The sequence below is a fragment of the Xiphophorus hellerii genome, chromosome 8 (assembly GCF_003331165.1).
Source record: "Xiphophorus hellerii strain 12219 chromosome 8, Xiphophorus_hellerii-4.1, whole genome shotgun sequence".
Classification (NCBI taxonomy): Eukaryota; Metazoa; Chordata; class Actinopteri; order Cyprinodontiformes; family Poeciliidae; genus Xiphophorus; species Xiphophorus hellerii.
This window is the reverse complement of record NC_045679.1, coordinates 12,340,276-12,356,403: the sequence shown is the minus strand read 5'-3', so window position 1 is coordinate 12,356,403 and position 16,128 is coordinate 12,340,276. Positions and strand designations below refer to the sequence as shown.

Here is a 16,128-nt window from a genome sequence, read left to right as displayed (position 1 = left end):
TTCGTAATTCTAGGATAAAGCATGGCCTGGGGCTGTTCATTTAAAATACTCTAGGGGTCGCTATAGAAAAATTAGGCCACGCCCACCAAATATCGCTATGGATTCCTGTTCGGGGATGGATAAGGATCCATCCTAGTGAGTTTGGAGCAGCTCACCCCGAAACTGTGGAATTCAGAGCCAAACGAAATTCGATGGCGTTCGCAACGCCGCCACGCCCACCTGCTTCATCGCAGCAGGTCGGGGTTGGAATCCACAACACACCAACATGTCTTCTGTCTCTGGACACAGTTTCATGTTGATTAGGTCAAAGGGCTAAGATAGCGACCGTTCACAGTAAAACATTACACTTCCTGCTCTCAGGGGGCGTGGCCTACATAAAAAAAAAATTTCACTGCAGGGTATTTTAGGACACCCGATGTCGATCAATCACTGAAAGTTTGGTCCCTCTATGTGTTTTTGTATAGGAAATATAAGAGGTTTTTGTTTCATGGCGTGTAGGTGAACTTTGACCCCTGCTAACCCCCCTTCAACATGCTCCAAAACTCACCAATTTGATAACTTTAAATCAGACATGCCTTATGATCAGACTGACCGAGTTTGAAGCCGATCAATCGAAATCCCTAGGAGGAGTTCGATCAAATACGAAGGCTGTAAACGGCCAAATCAGGGTCCGAAATGGACCTTCAATCCAACATGGCCGACTTCCTGCGATACTTGCACTATGACATTACTTGTAAATTCTGAGCGTCTTAGTGAGCTCTACAACTGTACCGAATTTCAAGTCTCTACGATGAAGTAAGTGAATAGCAATGGGTCTTTTGAAAATTGCTAGTTGCCGCCGTTGAGCAATTTTTTTTGCGATTTTTGCGGCGACCTTAAAATTCAAAATTTTTAAACCGCCTAGTCGCTTCCGCCAAGTTTGGTGAGTTTTTGAATATGATAAAGCCCCCAAAAAGGCACACGAAGAGGGGGGCAGAATCGTAAGAAGAATTAAAGCTGCAAGCAGCCTCGGGCGGCCCTCGCAGCAAGCGCCGCTCCGGCCTATTGGCCACCGCGGGGGTTCCGGCCACCGCAGAAGCTCTCGCGCGTTTTCCAGAGCCGCAGCCCGCTCCCCACCGCGGAAGCTCTGCCGCAGTTTCCAGCACCGCCGCCCGCTAGCCGCCGCAGAAGCTGTCGCGCATTTTCCCCAAATTACATTTCAAACCCGTTGGGCTCTTTAGAGGTGAACAAAGGTCATACATATCCAGTTTGGCGCCAATCGGATGATCTATGCGTGAATAAGAGCCAAACGTATGCATATGGCGAGGGACTGATATTCGCCATTTGGCCACGCCCACACGGTTCAGCCAGAAGCGAGCATTGACAGAGCTCATCATCCGAATTACCTTGATTAGGTCAAGAGAGCCATAAACAGAGCTTTCCAAGGAAAAAAAAGACACTTCCTGTTCTGAGGGGGCGGGGCTTAGATGACGTCATAATATGATGACACAGGGTCGTCAGGGATCCCACCAGGGTCACTCGTGCAAAGTTTGGTGCAGAAGCTGTCGACCGTTCACAGTAAAATACAAGACTTCCTGTTGTCAGGGGGCGTGGCCTACGTGATGTCATCATTTAACCATTGGATATTATTGGACACAAGATAATGATCAATAACTGAAGGTTTGGTGTCTCTGTCAGTTTTTGTGTTAGAATTACAAATTATTTAATTTTTTCCTCTTTAATTCAACATTGAACTGTCATTCCGTAGGGCAATGCTGCCCTCTGGTGTCGAATTACTGAAATAATGAAACTATTTCAGTGGGCAGCAGAGGGCAGCATTGCCCTACAAACAACGAACATGGACTGTTTATTATGTAATTACACAGAAGATCTCTCTAATTCATTCTGAGGGGGCGGGGTTTAGATGATGTCATAATATGATGACATAGCATTGTCAGGTATCACACCAGGATGAGTCAGGCCAAGTTTGGTGCAGCTCGGTCGAAACATGTGGAATCTAGAAGCAAACGTATGGCATCGGCGTTACAGGTCACTTCGCCACGCCGCCACACCCAGCTGCTTCATCGCAGCCGGTCAGGGCTTGAATCCACAACACACCAACATGTCTTCTGTCTCTGGACACAGTTTAATATTGATTATGTCAAAGGGCTAAGATAGCGACCGTTCACAGTAAAACATGACACTTCCTGTTCTCAGGGGGCGTGGCCTAAGTGATGTCATCATTTCACCACAGGGTATTTTTGGACACCTAATGATGATTAATAATTTAAAGTTTGGTATCTCTGTGAGTTTCTGTGCAGGATATATAAGAGTTTCGTGTTTCATGGCGAGTAGGTGAACTTTGACCCCTGGTAACCCCCCTTCAGCAAGCTCATACAGTCACCAATTTGATAACTTTAAATCAGACATGCCTTATGATCAGACTGACCGAGTTTGAAGCCGATCAATCGAAATCCCTAGGAGGAGTTCGATCAAATGCAAAGGCTGTAAACGTCAAAATCGAGGTCAAATGAACTTCAATCTAAAATGGCCGACTTCCTGTTGGGTTTCGACCATGGCTCTAAGAGACTTTTTTGTACGTCCCGACAAGATACACATGTGTACCAAGTTTCGTAATTCTAGGTTTAAGCATGGCTTGGGGCTGTTCATTTAAAATACTCTAGGGGTCGCTATAGAAAAATTAGGCCACGCCCACCAAATATCGCTATGGATTCCTGTTCGGGGATGGATAAGGATCCATCCTAGTGAGTTTGGAGCAGCTCACCCCGAAACTGTGGAATTCAGAGCCAAACGAAATTCGATGGCATCGCAACGCCGCCACGCCCACCTGCTTCAGCGCAGCCGGTCGGGGTTGGAATCCACAACACACCAACATGTCTTCTGTCTCTGGACACAGTTTCATGTTGATTAGGTCAAAGGGCTAAGATAGCGACCGTTCACAGTAAAACATGACACTTCCTGTTCTCAGGGGGCGTGGCCTAAGTGATGTCATCATTTCACCACAGGGTATTTTAGGACACCCGATGACGATCAATCAGTGAAAGTTTGGTCCCTCTATGTGTTTTTATATAGGAAATATAAGAGTTTCGTGTTTCATGGCGAGTAGGTGAACTTTGACCCCTGCTAACCCCCCTTCAACATGCTCCAAAACTCACCAATTTGATAACTTTAAATCAGACATGCCTTATGATCAGACTGACCGAGTTTGAAGCCGATCAATCGAAATCCCTAGGAGGAGTTCGATCAAATACGAAGGCTGTAAACGTCAAAATCGAGGAAAAAAATGGACGTTCAAGACAAAATGGCTGACTTCCTGTGATAGTTGGGTAATAACATTAAATGTAAGTTCTGAGTCTTTTGGTGAGCTCTACAAGTGTACCAAATTTCATGTCTCTACGATGAAGTACGTTCATACCATTGTGTCAACAGAAAATTGCTAGTTGCTGCCGTTGAGCAATTTTTTTTGCGATTTTTGTGACAACCTTAAAATTCAAAATTTTGAATTTTTCTAGTCGCGACCGCCAAGTTTGGTGAGTTTTTGAATATGATAAAGCCCCCAAAAAGGCAATTCATTTGGGTGGAAGAATAATAAGAATTAAAGCTGCGAGCAGCCTCGGGCGGCCCTCGCAGCAAGCGCCGCTCCGGCCTATTGGCCACCGCGGGGGTTCCGGCCACCGCAGAAGCTCTCGCGCGTTTTCCAGAGCCGCAGCCCGCTCCCCACCGCGGAAGCTCCGCCGCAGTTTCCAGCACCGCCGCCCGCCAGCCGCCGCAGAAGCTGTCGCGCATTTTCCCCGCCCGTCCACCGGGCGACAGGCGTGAATGCGTTCGGCGGCGCTGCCCGACGACTGTCAAAAAATCTGGCGCAGATCGGTCGATGCGTCGAGGAGATACGGCCGATGTATTAACTTAGGGGGCGCAGTGGAGTCAAATTACATCTCAAACCCGTTGGGCTCTTTAGAGGTGAACAAAGGTCATACATATCCAGTTTGGCGCCAATCGGATGATCCATGTGTGAATTAGAGCCAAACGTATGAATATGGCGAGGGACTGATATTCGCCGTTTGGCCACGCCCACACGGTTCAGCCAGCAGCGAGCAATGACAGAGCTCATCATCCGAATCATCTTGATTAGGTCAAGAGAGCCATAAACGGAGCTTTCCAAGGAAAAAAACGGCACTTCCGGTTCCGAGGGGGCGGGGCTTAGATGACGTCATAATGTGATGACGTAGGATCGACGGGCAAGCCTCCAGGATCACTCAGGCCAAGTTTGATGCAGCTCGGTCAAAATATGTGGAATGTAGAGGCAAACGTATACGAACGGCGTTGCCGCCATTGAAAACTCTTGGCACTTTAAAGCAAGCGAGACCAACTTCCTATCTGTCATCCAACACAGAATCACCTTGATTAGGTCAAGAGAGCCATAAACAGAGCTTTCCAAGGAAAAAAACGGCACTTCCGGTTCCGAGGGGGCGGGGCTTAGATGACGTCATAATGTGATGACGTAGGATTGACGGGCAAGCCTCCAGGATCACTCAGGCCAAGTTTGATGCAGCTCGGTCAAAATATGTGGAATGTAGAGGCAAACGTATACGAACGGCGTTGCCGCCATTGAAAACTCTTGGCACTTTAAAGCAAGCGAGACCAACTTCCTATCTGTCATCCAACACAGAATCACCTTGATTAGGTCAAGAGAGCCATAGATGAAAGTTTCCAAGGAAAAAAATAGCACTTCCTGTTCTGAGGGGGCGGGGCTTAGATGACGTCATAATCTGATGACATAGAATTTTCAGACATCACACCAGCATCACTCAAGCCAAGTTTGGTGCAGCTCGGTCGAAACATGTGGAATCTAGAAGCAAAAGTATGGCATCGGCGTTACAGGTCACTTCGCCACGCCGCCACGCCCAGCTGCTATCTCAAAGCCGGTCAGGGTTGGAAACCTCAACACACCAACATGTCTTCTGTCTCTGGACACAGGTTCATGTTGATTAGGTCAAAGGGCTAAGATAGCGACCGTTCACAGTAAAACATGACACTTCCTGTTCTCAGGGGGCGTGGCCTAAGTGATGTCATCATTTGACCATATGGTATTGTAGGCCACCTGATGACGATCAATCACTGAAAGTTTGGAGTCTCTGTGAGTTTTTGTGTTAGAAATACCAATATTTCATTTTTTCCTGTGTATTACAAAATCGAAGAATTTCATCTGCAGGGCAATGCTGCCCTCTGGTGTCGAATTACTGAAATAATGAAACTATTTCAGTGGCCAGCAGAGGGCAGCATTGCCCTACAAACGACGAACATGTACTGTTTTTTATGTAATTACACAGAAGATCTCTCTAATTCATTCTGAGGGGGCGGGGCTTAGATGACGTCATAATATGATGACATAGCATTGTCAGGCATCACAACAGCATCACTGAGGCCAAGTTTGGTGCAGCTCGGTCGAAACATGTGGAATCTAGAAGCAAACGTATGGCATCGGCGTTACAGGTCACTTCGCCACGCCGCCACACCCAGCTGCTTCATCGCAGCCGGTCAGGGCTTGAATCCACAACACACCAACATGTCTTCTGTCTCTGGACACAGTTTCATGTTGATTAGGTGAAAGGGCTAAGATAGCGACCGTTCACAGTAAAACATGACACTTCCTGTTCTCAGGGGGCGTGGCCTAAGCGATGTCATAATTTCACCACAGGGTATTTTAGGACACCTATTGTTGATCAATAACTGAAAATTTGGTGTCTCTGTGAGTTTCTGTGCAGGATATATAAGAGTTTCGTGTTTCATGGCGAGTAGGTGAACTTTGACCCCTGGTAACCCCCCTTCAGCAAGCTCATACAGTCACCAATTTGATAACTTTAAATCAGACATGCCTTATGATCAGACTGACCGAGTTTGAAGCCGATCAATCGAAATCCCTAGGAGGAGTTCGATCAAATACGAATGCTGTGAACGTCAAAATCGAGGTCAAATGAAATTCAATCTAAAATGGCCGACTTCCTGTTGGGTTTAGAGCATGGCTCTAAGAGACTTTTTTGTACGTCCCGACAAGATACACATGTGTACCAAGTTTCGTAATTCTAGGTTTAAGCATGGCTTGGGGCTGTTCATTTAAAATACTCTAGGGGTCGCTATAGAGAAATTAGGCCACGCCCACCAAATTTTGTTATGAATTCCTGTCGGTGGGTGGATAAGGATCCATCCTAGTGAGTTTGGAGCAGCTGGGCCCGAAATTGTGGAATTCAGAGCCAAACGTATGGCAACGGCGTTACAGGTCACTTCGCCACGCCGCCACGCCCACCTGCTATGTCAAAGCCGGTCAGGGTTGGAATCCTCAACACACCAACATGTCTTCTGTCTCTGGACACAGTTTCATGTTGATTAGGTGAAAGGGCTAAGATAGCGACCGTTCACAGTAAAACATGACACTTCCTGTTCTCAGGGGGCGTGGCCTAAGTGATGTCATCATTTGACCACAGGGTATTTTAGGACACCCGATGACGATCAATCAATGAAAGTTTGGTCCCTCTATGTGTTTTTTTATAGGAAATATAAGAGTTTCGTGTTTCATGGCGAGTAGGTGAACTTTGACCCCTGCTAACCCCCCTTCAACATACTCCAAAACTCACCAATTTGATAACTTTAAATCAAACATGCCTTATGATCAGACTGACCGAGTTTGAAGTCGATCAATCGAAATCCCTAGGAGGAGTTCGATCAAATACGAAGGCTGTAAACGTCAAAATCGAGGTAAAAAATGGACGTTCAAGACAAAATGGCCGACTTCCTGTGATAGTTGGCTAATAACATTAAATGTAAGTTCTGAGTCTTTTGGGGAGCTCTACAAGCGTACCAAATTTCATGTCTCTACGATGAAATACGTTCATACCATTGTGTCAACAGAAAATTGCTAGTTGCTGCCGTTCAGCAATTTTTTTTGCGATTTTTGCGACAACCTTAAAATTCAAAATTTTTAAATTTTCTAGTTGCGACCGCCAAGTTTGGTGAGTTTTTGAATATGATAAAGCCCCCAAAAAGGCACACGAAGAGGTGGGAAGAATCGTAATAATAATAAACAGTACAGATACAATAGGCCTTCGCAGCGCTTTGCTGCTCGGGCCTAATAATAATAATAAACAGCACAGATACAATAGGCCTTCGCAGCGCTTTGCTGCTCGGGCCTAATTAAAGCTGCGAGCAGCCTCGGGCGGCCCTCGCAGCAAGCGCCGCTCCGGCCTATTGGCCACCGCGGGGGTTCCAGCCACCGCAGAAGCTCTCGCACGATTTCCAGAGCCGCAGCCAACTCCCCACCACAGAAGCTCTGCCGCAGTTTCCAGCACCGCCGCCCACTAGCCACCGCAGAGGCTGTCGCGCATTTTCCACGCCCGTCCACCAGGCGACATGCGTGAATGCGTTCGGCAGCGCTCCCCGACCACTGTCAAAAAATCTGGTGCAGATCGGTCGATGCCTCGAGGAGACACAGCCGATGTATTAACTTAGGGGGCGCAGTGGAGCCAAATTACATCTCAAACTCGTTGGGCTCTTTAGAGGTGAACAAAGATCATACATATCCAGTTTGGCGCCAATCGGATGATCCGTGTGTGATTTAGAGCCAAACGTATGCATATGGCGAGGGACTGATGTTCGCCATTTGGCCACGCCCACACGGTTCAGCCAGCAGCGAGCATTGACAGAGTTTATCATCCGAATCATCTTGATTAGGTCAAGAGAGCCATAAACAGAGCTTTCCAAGGAAAAAAATGGCACTTCCTGTTCCGAGGGGGCGGGGCTTAGATGACGTCATAATGTGATGACGTAGGATTGACGGGCAAGCCTCCAGGATCACTCAGGCCAAGTTTGATGCAGCTCGGTCAAAATATGTGGAATGTAGAGGCAAACGTATACGAATGGCGTTGCCGCCATTGAAAACTCTTGGCACTTTAAAGCAAGCGAGATCAACTTCCTATCTGTCATCCAACACAGAATCACCTTGGTTAGGTCAAGAGAGCCATAGATGAAAGTTTCCAAGGAAAAATATAGCACTTCCTGTTCTGAGGGGGCGGGGCTTAGATGACGTCATAATCTGATGACATAGAATTTTCAGACATCACACCAGCATCACTCAAGCCAAGTTTGGTGCAGCTCGGTCGAAACATGTGGAATCTAGAAGCAAAAGTATGGCATCGGCGTTACAGGTCACTTCGCCACGCCGCCACGCCCAGCTGCTATCTCAAAGCCGGTCAGGGTTGGAAACCTCAACACACCAACATGTCTTCTGTCTCTGGACACAGGTTCATGTTGATTAGGTCAAAGGGCTAAGAGAGCGACCGTTCACAGTAAAACATGACACTTCCTGTTCTCAGGGGGCGTGGCCTACGTGATGTCATCATTTGACCATATGGTATTGTAGGCCACCTGATGACGATCAATCACTGAAAGTTTGGAGTCTCTGTGAGTTTTTGTGTTAGAAATACCAATTTTTCATTTTTTCCTGTGTATTACAAAATCGAAGAATTTCATCTGCAGGGCAATGCTGCCCTCTGGTGTCGAATTACTGAAATAATGAAACTATTTCAGTGGCCAGCAGAGGGCAGCATTGCCCTACAAACGACGAACATGTACTGTTTATTATGTAATTACACAGAAGATCTCTCTAATTCATTCTGAGGGGGCGGGGCTTAGATGACGTCATAATATGATGACATAGCATTGTCAGGCATCACAACAGCATCACTGAGGCCAAGTTTGGTGCAGCTCGGTCGAAACATGTGGAATCTAGAAGCAAACGTATGGCATCGGCGTTACAGGTCACTTCGCCACGCCGCCACACCCAGCTGCTTCATCGCAGCCGGTCAGGGCTTGAATCCACAACACACCAACATGTCTTCTGTCTCTGGACACAGTTTCATGTTGATTAGGTCAAAGGGCTAAGATAGCGACCGTTCACAGTAAAACATGACACTTCCTGTTCTCAGGGGGCGTGGCCTAAGCGATGTCATAATTTCACCACAGGGTATTTTAGGACACCTATTGTTGATCAATAACTGAAAATTTGGTGTCTCTGTGAGTTTCTGTGCAGGATATATAAGAGTTTCGTGTTTCATGGCGAGTAGGTGAACTTTGACCCCTGGTAACCCCCCTTCAGCAATCTCAGACCGTCACCAATTTGATAACTTTAAATCAGACATGCCTTATGATCAGACTGACCGAGTTTGAAGCCGATCAATCGAAATCCCTAGGAGGAGTTCGATCAAATGCAAAGGCTGTAAACGTCAAAATCGAGGTCAAATGAACTTCAATCTAAAATGGCCGACTTCCTGTTGGGTTTCGACCATGGCTGTAATAGACTTTTTTGTACGTCCTGACAAGATACACATGTGTACCAAGTTTCGTAATTCTAGGTTAAAGCATGGCTTAGGGCTGTTCATTTAAAATACTCTAGGGGTCGCTATAGAGAAATTAGGCCACGCCCACCAAATTTTGTTATGAATTCCTGTCGGTGGGTGGATAAGGATCCATCCTAGTGAGTTTGGAGCAGCTGGGCCCGAAATTGTGGAATTCAGAGCCAAACGTATGGCAACGGCGTTACAGGTCACTTCGCCACGCCTCCACGCCCACCTGCTATGTCAAAGCCGGTCAGGGTTGGAATCCTCAACACACCAAGATGTCTTCTGTCTCTGGACACAGTTTCATGTTGATTAGGTCAAAGGGCTAAGATAGCGACCGTTCACAGTAAAACATGACACTTCCTGTTCTCAGGGGGCGTGGCCTAAGTGATGTCATCATTTGACCATAGGGTAGTGTAGGGCACCCGATGACGATCAATCACTGAAAGTTTGGTCCCTCTATGTGTTTTTGTATAGGAAATATAAGAGTTTCGTGTTTCATGGCGAGTAGGTGAACTTTGACCCCTGCTAACCCCCCTTCAACATGCTCCAAAACTCACCAATTTGATAACTTTAAATCAAACATGCCTTATGATCAGACTGACCGAGTTTGAAGCCGATCAATCGAAATCCCTAGGAGGAGTTCGATCAAATACGAAGGCTGTAAACGTCAAAATCGAGGAAAAAAATGGACGTTCAATACAAAATGGCCGACTTTCTGTGATAGTTGGCTTATAACATTAAATGTAAGTTCTGAGTCTTTTGGTGAGCTCTACAAGTGTACCAAATTTCATGTCTCTACGATGAAGTACGTTCATACCATTGTGTCAACAGAAAATTGCTAGTTGCTGCCGTTCAGCAATTTTTTTTGCGATTTTTGCGACAACCTTAAAATTCAAAATTTTTAAATTTTCTAGTCGCGACCGCCAAGTTTGGTGAGTTTTTGAATATGATAAAGCCCCCAAAAAGGCACACGAAGAGGTGGGAAGAATCGTAATAATAATTAAAGCTGCAAGCAGCCTCGGGCGGCCCTCGCAGCAAGCGCCGCTCCGGCCTATTGGCCACCGTGGGGGTTCCAGCCACCGCAGAAGCTCTCGCACGATTTCCAGAGCCGCAGCCAACTCCCCACCGCAGAAGCTCTGCCGCAGTTTCCAGCACCGCCGCCCGCTAGCCGCCGCAGAAGCTGTCGCGCATTTTCCATGCCCGTCCACCGGGCGACACGCGTGAATGCGTTCGGCGGCGCTCCCCGACGACTGTCAAAAAATCTGGTGCAGATCGGTCGATGCATCGAGGAGATACAGCCGATGTATTAACTTAGGGGGCGCAGTGGAGCCAAATTACATCTCAATCCCGTTGCGCTCTTTAGAGGTGAACAAAGGTCATACATATCCAGTTTGGAGCCAATCGGATGATCCATGCTTGAATTAGAGCCAAACGTATGAATATGGCGAGGGACTGATATTCGCCATTTGGCCACGCCCACACGGTTCAGCCAGCAGCGAGCAATGACAGAGCTCATCATCCGAATCATCTTGATTAGGTCAAGAGAGCCATAAACGGAGCTTTCCAAGGAAAAAAACGGCACTTCCGGTTCCGAGGGGGCGGGGCTTAGATGACGTCATAATGTGATGACGTAGGATCGACGGGCAAGCCTCCAGGATCACTCAGGCCAAGTTTGATGCAGCTCGGTCAAAATATGTGGAATGTAGAGGCAAACGTATACGAACGGCGTTGCCGCCATTGAAAACTCTTGGCACTTTAAAGCAAGCGAGACCAACTTCCTATCTGTCATCCAACACAGAATCACCTTGATTAGGTCAAGAGAGCCATAAACAGAGCTTTCCAAGGAAAAAAACGGCACTTCCGGTTCCGAGGGGGCGGGGCTTAGATGACGTCATAATGTGATGACGTAGGATTGACGGGCAAGCCTCCAGGATCACTCAGGCCAAGTTTGATGCAGCTCGGTCAAAATATGTGGAATGTAGAGGCAAACGTATACGAACGGCGTTGCCGCCATTGAAAACTCTTGGCACTTTAAAGCAAGCGAGACCAACTTCCTATCTGTCATCCAACACAGAATCACCTTGATTAGGTCAAGAGAGCCATAGATGAAAGTTTCCAAGGAAAAAAATAGCACTTCCTGTTCTGAGGGGGCGGGGCTTAGATGACGTCATAATCTGATGACATAGAATTTTCAGGTATCACACCAGCATCACTCAAGCCAAGTTTGGTGCAGCTCGGTCGAAACATGTGGAATCTAGAAGCAAACGTATGGCATCGGCGTTACAGGTCACTTCGCCACGCCGCCACGCCCAGCTGCTATCTCAAAGCCGGTCAGGGTTGGAAACCTCAACACACCAACATGTCTTCTGTCTCTGGACACAGGTTCATGTTGATTAGGTCAAAGGGCTAAGATAGCGACCGTTCACAGTAAAACATGACACTTCCTGTTCTCAGGGGGCGTGGCCTAAGCGATGTCATCATTTCACCACAGGGTATTTTAGGACACCTATTGTTGATCAATAACTGAAAATTTGGTGTCTCTGTGAGTTTCTGTGCAGGATATATAAGAGTTTCGTGTTTCATGGCGAGTAGGTGAACTTTGACCCCTGGTAACCCCCCTTCAGCAAGCCAATACAGTCACCAATTTGATAACTTTAAATCAGACATGCCTTATGATCAGACTGACCGAGTTTGAAGCCGATCAATCGAAATCCCTAGGAGGAGTTCGATCAAATACGAATGCTGTAAACGTCAAAATCGAGGTCAAATGAAATTCAATCTAAAATGGCCGACTTCCTGTTGGGTTTAGAGCATAGCTCTAAGAGACTTTTTTGTACGTCCCGACAAAATACACATGTGTACCAAGTTTCGTAATTCTAGGTTTAAGCATGGCTTGGGGCTGTTCATTTAAAATACTCTAGGGGTCGCTATAGAGAAATTAGGCCACGCCCACCAAATTTTGTTATGAATTCCTGTCGGTGAGTGGATAAGGATCCATCCTAGTGAGTTTGGAGCAGCTGGGCCCGAAATTGTGGAATTCAGAGCCAAACGTATGGCAACGGCGTTACAGGTCACTTCGCCACGCCGCCACGCCCACCTGCTATGTCAAAGCCGGTCAGGGTTGGAATCCTCAACACACCAACATGTCTTCTGTCTCTGGACACAGTTTCATATTGATGAGGTCAAAGGGCTAAGATAGCGACCGTTCACAGTAAAACATGACACTTCCTGTTCTCAGGGGGCGTGGCCTAAGTGATGTCATCATTTGACCATAGGGTATTGTAGGGCACCCGATGACGATCAATCACTGAAAGTTTGGTCCCTCTATTTGTTTTTGTATAGGAAATATAAGAGTTTCGTGTTTCATGGCGAGTAGGTGAACTTTGACCCCTGCTAACCCCCCTTCAACATGCTCCAAAACTCACCAATTTGATAACTTTAAATCAAACATGCCTTATGATCAGACTGACCAAGTTTGAAGTCGATCAATCGAAATCCCTAGGAGGAGTTCGATCAAATACGAAGGCTGTAAACGTCAAAATCGAGGTAAAAAATGGACGTTCAATACAAAATGGCCGACTTCCTGTGATAGTTGGCTTATAACATTAAATGTAAGTTCTGAGTCTTTTGGTGAGCTCTACATGTGTACCAAATTTCATGTCTCTACGATGAAGTACGTTCATACCATTGTGTCAACAGAAAATTGCTAGTTGCCGCCGTTCAGCAATTTTTTTTGCGATTTTTGCGACAACCTTAAAATTCAAAATTTTTAAATTTTCTAGTCGCCACCGCCAAGTTTGGTGAGTTTTTGAATATGATAAAGCCCCCAAAAAGGCGCCTCTTTGGGGGGGCAGAATCGTAATAATAATTAAAGCTGCGAGCAGCCTCGGGCGGCCCTCGCAGCAAGCGCCGCTCCGGCCTATTGGCCACCGCGGGGGTTCCGGCCACCGCAGAAGCTCTCGCGCGGTTTCCAGAGCCGCAGCCCGCTCCCCACCGCAGAAGCTCTGCCGCAGTTTCCAGCACCGCCGCCCGCTAGCCACCGCAGAGGCTGTCGCGCATTTTCCACGCCCGTCCACCAGGCGACATGCGTGAATGCGTTCGGCAGCGCTCCCCGACCACTGTCAAAAAATCTGGCGCAGATCGGTCGATGCCTCGAGGAGACACAGCCGATGTATTAACTTAGGGGGCGCAGTGGAGCCAAATTACATCTCAAACTCGTTGGGCTCTTTAGAGGTGAACAAAGATCATACATATCCAGTTTGGCGCCAATCGGATGATCCGTGTGTGATTTAGAGCCAAACGTATGCATATGGCGAGGGACTGATGTTCGCCATTTGGCCACGCCCACACGGTTCAGCCAGCAGCGAGCATTGACAGAGTTTATCATCCGAATCATCTTGATTAGGTCAAGAGAGCCATAAACAGAGCTTTCCAAGGAAAAAAATGGCACTTCCTGTTCGGAGGGGGCGGGGATTAGATGACGTCATAATGTGATGACGTAGGATTGACGGGCAAGCCTCCAGGATCACTCAGGCCAAGTTTGATGCAGCTCGGTCAAAATATGTGGAATGTAGAGGCAAACGTATACGAATGGCGTTGCCGCCATTGAAAACTCTTGGCACTTTAAAGCAAGCGAGATCAACTTCCTATCTGTCATCCAACACAGAATCACCTTGATTAGGTCAAGAGAGCCATAGATGAAAGTTTCCAAGGAAAAAAATAGCACTTCCTGTTCTGAGGGGGCGGGGCTTAGATGACGTCATAATCTGATGACATAGAATTTTCAGACATCACACCAGCATCACTCAAGCCAAGTTTGGTGCAGCTCGGTCGAAACATGTGGAATCTAGAAGCAAAAGTATGGCATCGGCGTTACAGGTCACTTCGCCACGCCGCCACGCCCAGCTGCTATCTCAAAGCCGGTCAGGGTTGGAAACCTCAACACACCAACATGTCTTCTGTCTCTGGACACAGTTTCATGTTGATTAGGTCAAAGGGCTAAGATAGCGACCGTTCACAGTAAAACATGACACTTCCTGTTCTCAGGGGGCGTGGCCTAAGCGATGTCATCATTTGACCATATGGTATTGTAGGACACCTGATGACGATCAATCACTGAAAGTTTGGAGTCTCTGTGAGTTTTTGTGTTAGAAATACCAATTTTTCATTTTTTCCTGTGTATTACAAAATCGAAGAATTTCATCTGCAGGGCAATGCTGCCCTCTGGTGTCGAATTACTGAAATAATGAAACTATTTCAGTGGCCAGCAGAGGGCAGCATTGCCCTACAAACGACGAACATGTACTGTTTATTATGTAATTACACAGAAGATCTTTCTAATTCATTCTGAGGGGGCGGGGCTTAGATGACGTCATAATATGATGACATAGCATTGTCAGGCATCACAACAGCATCACTGAGGCCAAGTTTGGTGCAGCTCGGTCGAAACATGTGGAATCTAGAAGCAAACGTATGGCATCGGCGTTACAGGTCACTTCGCCACGCCGCCACACCCAGCTGCTTCATCGCAGCCGGTCAGGGCTTGAATCCACAACACACCAACATGTCTTCTGTCTCTGGACACAGTTTCATGTTGATTAGGTCAAAGGGCTAAGATAGCGACCGTTCACAGTAAAACATGACACTTCCTGTTCTCAGGGGGCGTGGCCTAAGCGATGTCATAATTTCACCACAGGGTATTTTAGGACACCTATTGTTGATCAATAACTGAAAATTTGGTGTCTCTGTGAGTTTCTGTGCAGGATATATAAGAGTTTCGTGTTTCATGGCGAGTAGGTGAACTTTGACCCCTGGTAACCCCCCTTCAGCAAGCTCATACAGTCACCAATTTGATAACTTTGAATCAGACATGCCTTATGATCAGACTGACCGAGTTTGAAGCCGATCAATCGAAATCCCTAGGAGGAGTTCGATCAAATACGAATGCTGTGAACGTCAAAATCGAGGTCAAATGAAATTCAATCTAAAATGGCCGACTTCCTGTTGGGTTTAGAGCATGGCTCTAAGAGACTTTTTTGTACGTCCCGACAAGATACACATGTGTACCAAGTTTCGTAATTCTAGGTTTAAGCATGGCTTGGGGCTGTTCATTTAAAATACTCTAGGGGTCGCTATAGAGAAATTAGGCCACGCCCACCAAATTTTGTTATGAATTCTTGTCGGGGGGTGGATAAGGATCCATCCTAGTGAGTTTGGAGCAGCTGGGCCCGAAATTGTGGAATTCAGAGCCAAACGTATGGCAACGGCGTTACAGGTCACTTCGCCACGCCGCCACGCCCACCTGCTATGTCAAAGCCAGTCAGGGTTGGAATCCTCAACACACCAACATGTCTTCTGTCTCTGGACACAGTTTCATGTTGATTAGGTCAAAGGGCTAAGAGAGCGACCGCTCACAGTAAAACATGACACTTCCTGTTCTCAGGGGGCGTGGCTTAAGTGATGTCATCATTTCACCACAGGGTATTTTAGGACATCCGATGCCGATCAATCACTGAAAGTTTGGTCCCTCTATGTGTTTTTTTATAGGAAATATAAGAGTTTCGTGTTTCATGGCGAGTAGGTGAACTTTGACCCCTGCTAACCCCCCTTCAACATACTCCAAAACTCACCAATTTGATAACTTTAAATCAAACATGCCTTATGATCAGACTGACCGAGTTTGAAGTCGATCAATCGAAATCCCTAGGAGGAGTTCGATCAAATACGAAGGCTGTAA

The 16,128-nt window shown here is 46.9% G+C and overlaps 1 protein-coding gene across 1 annotated transcript in view; it reads right to left on the bottom strand.

The window, feature by feature from the left end:
• The window catches only part of LOC116725086 (transmembrane protein 132C), a 214,607-nt gene that overhangs the window by 58,771 nt on the left and 139,708 nt on the right, over positions 1–16,128 (bottom strand). The gene's annotated exons all lie outside the window — the stretch shown is intronic.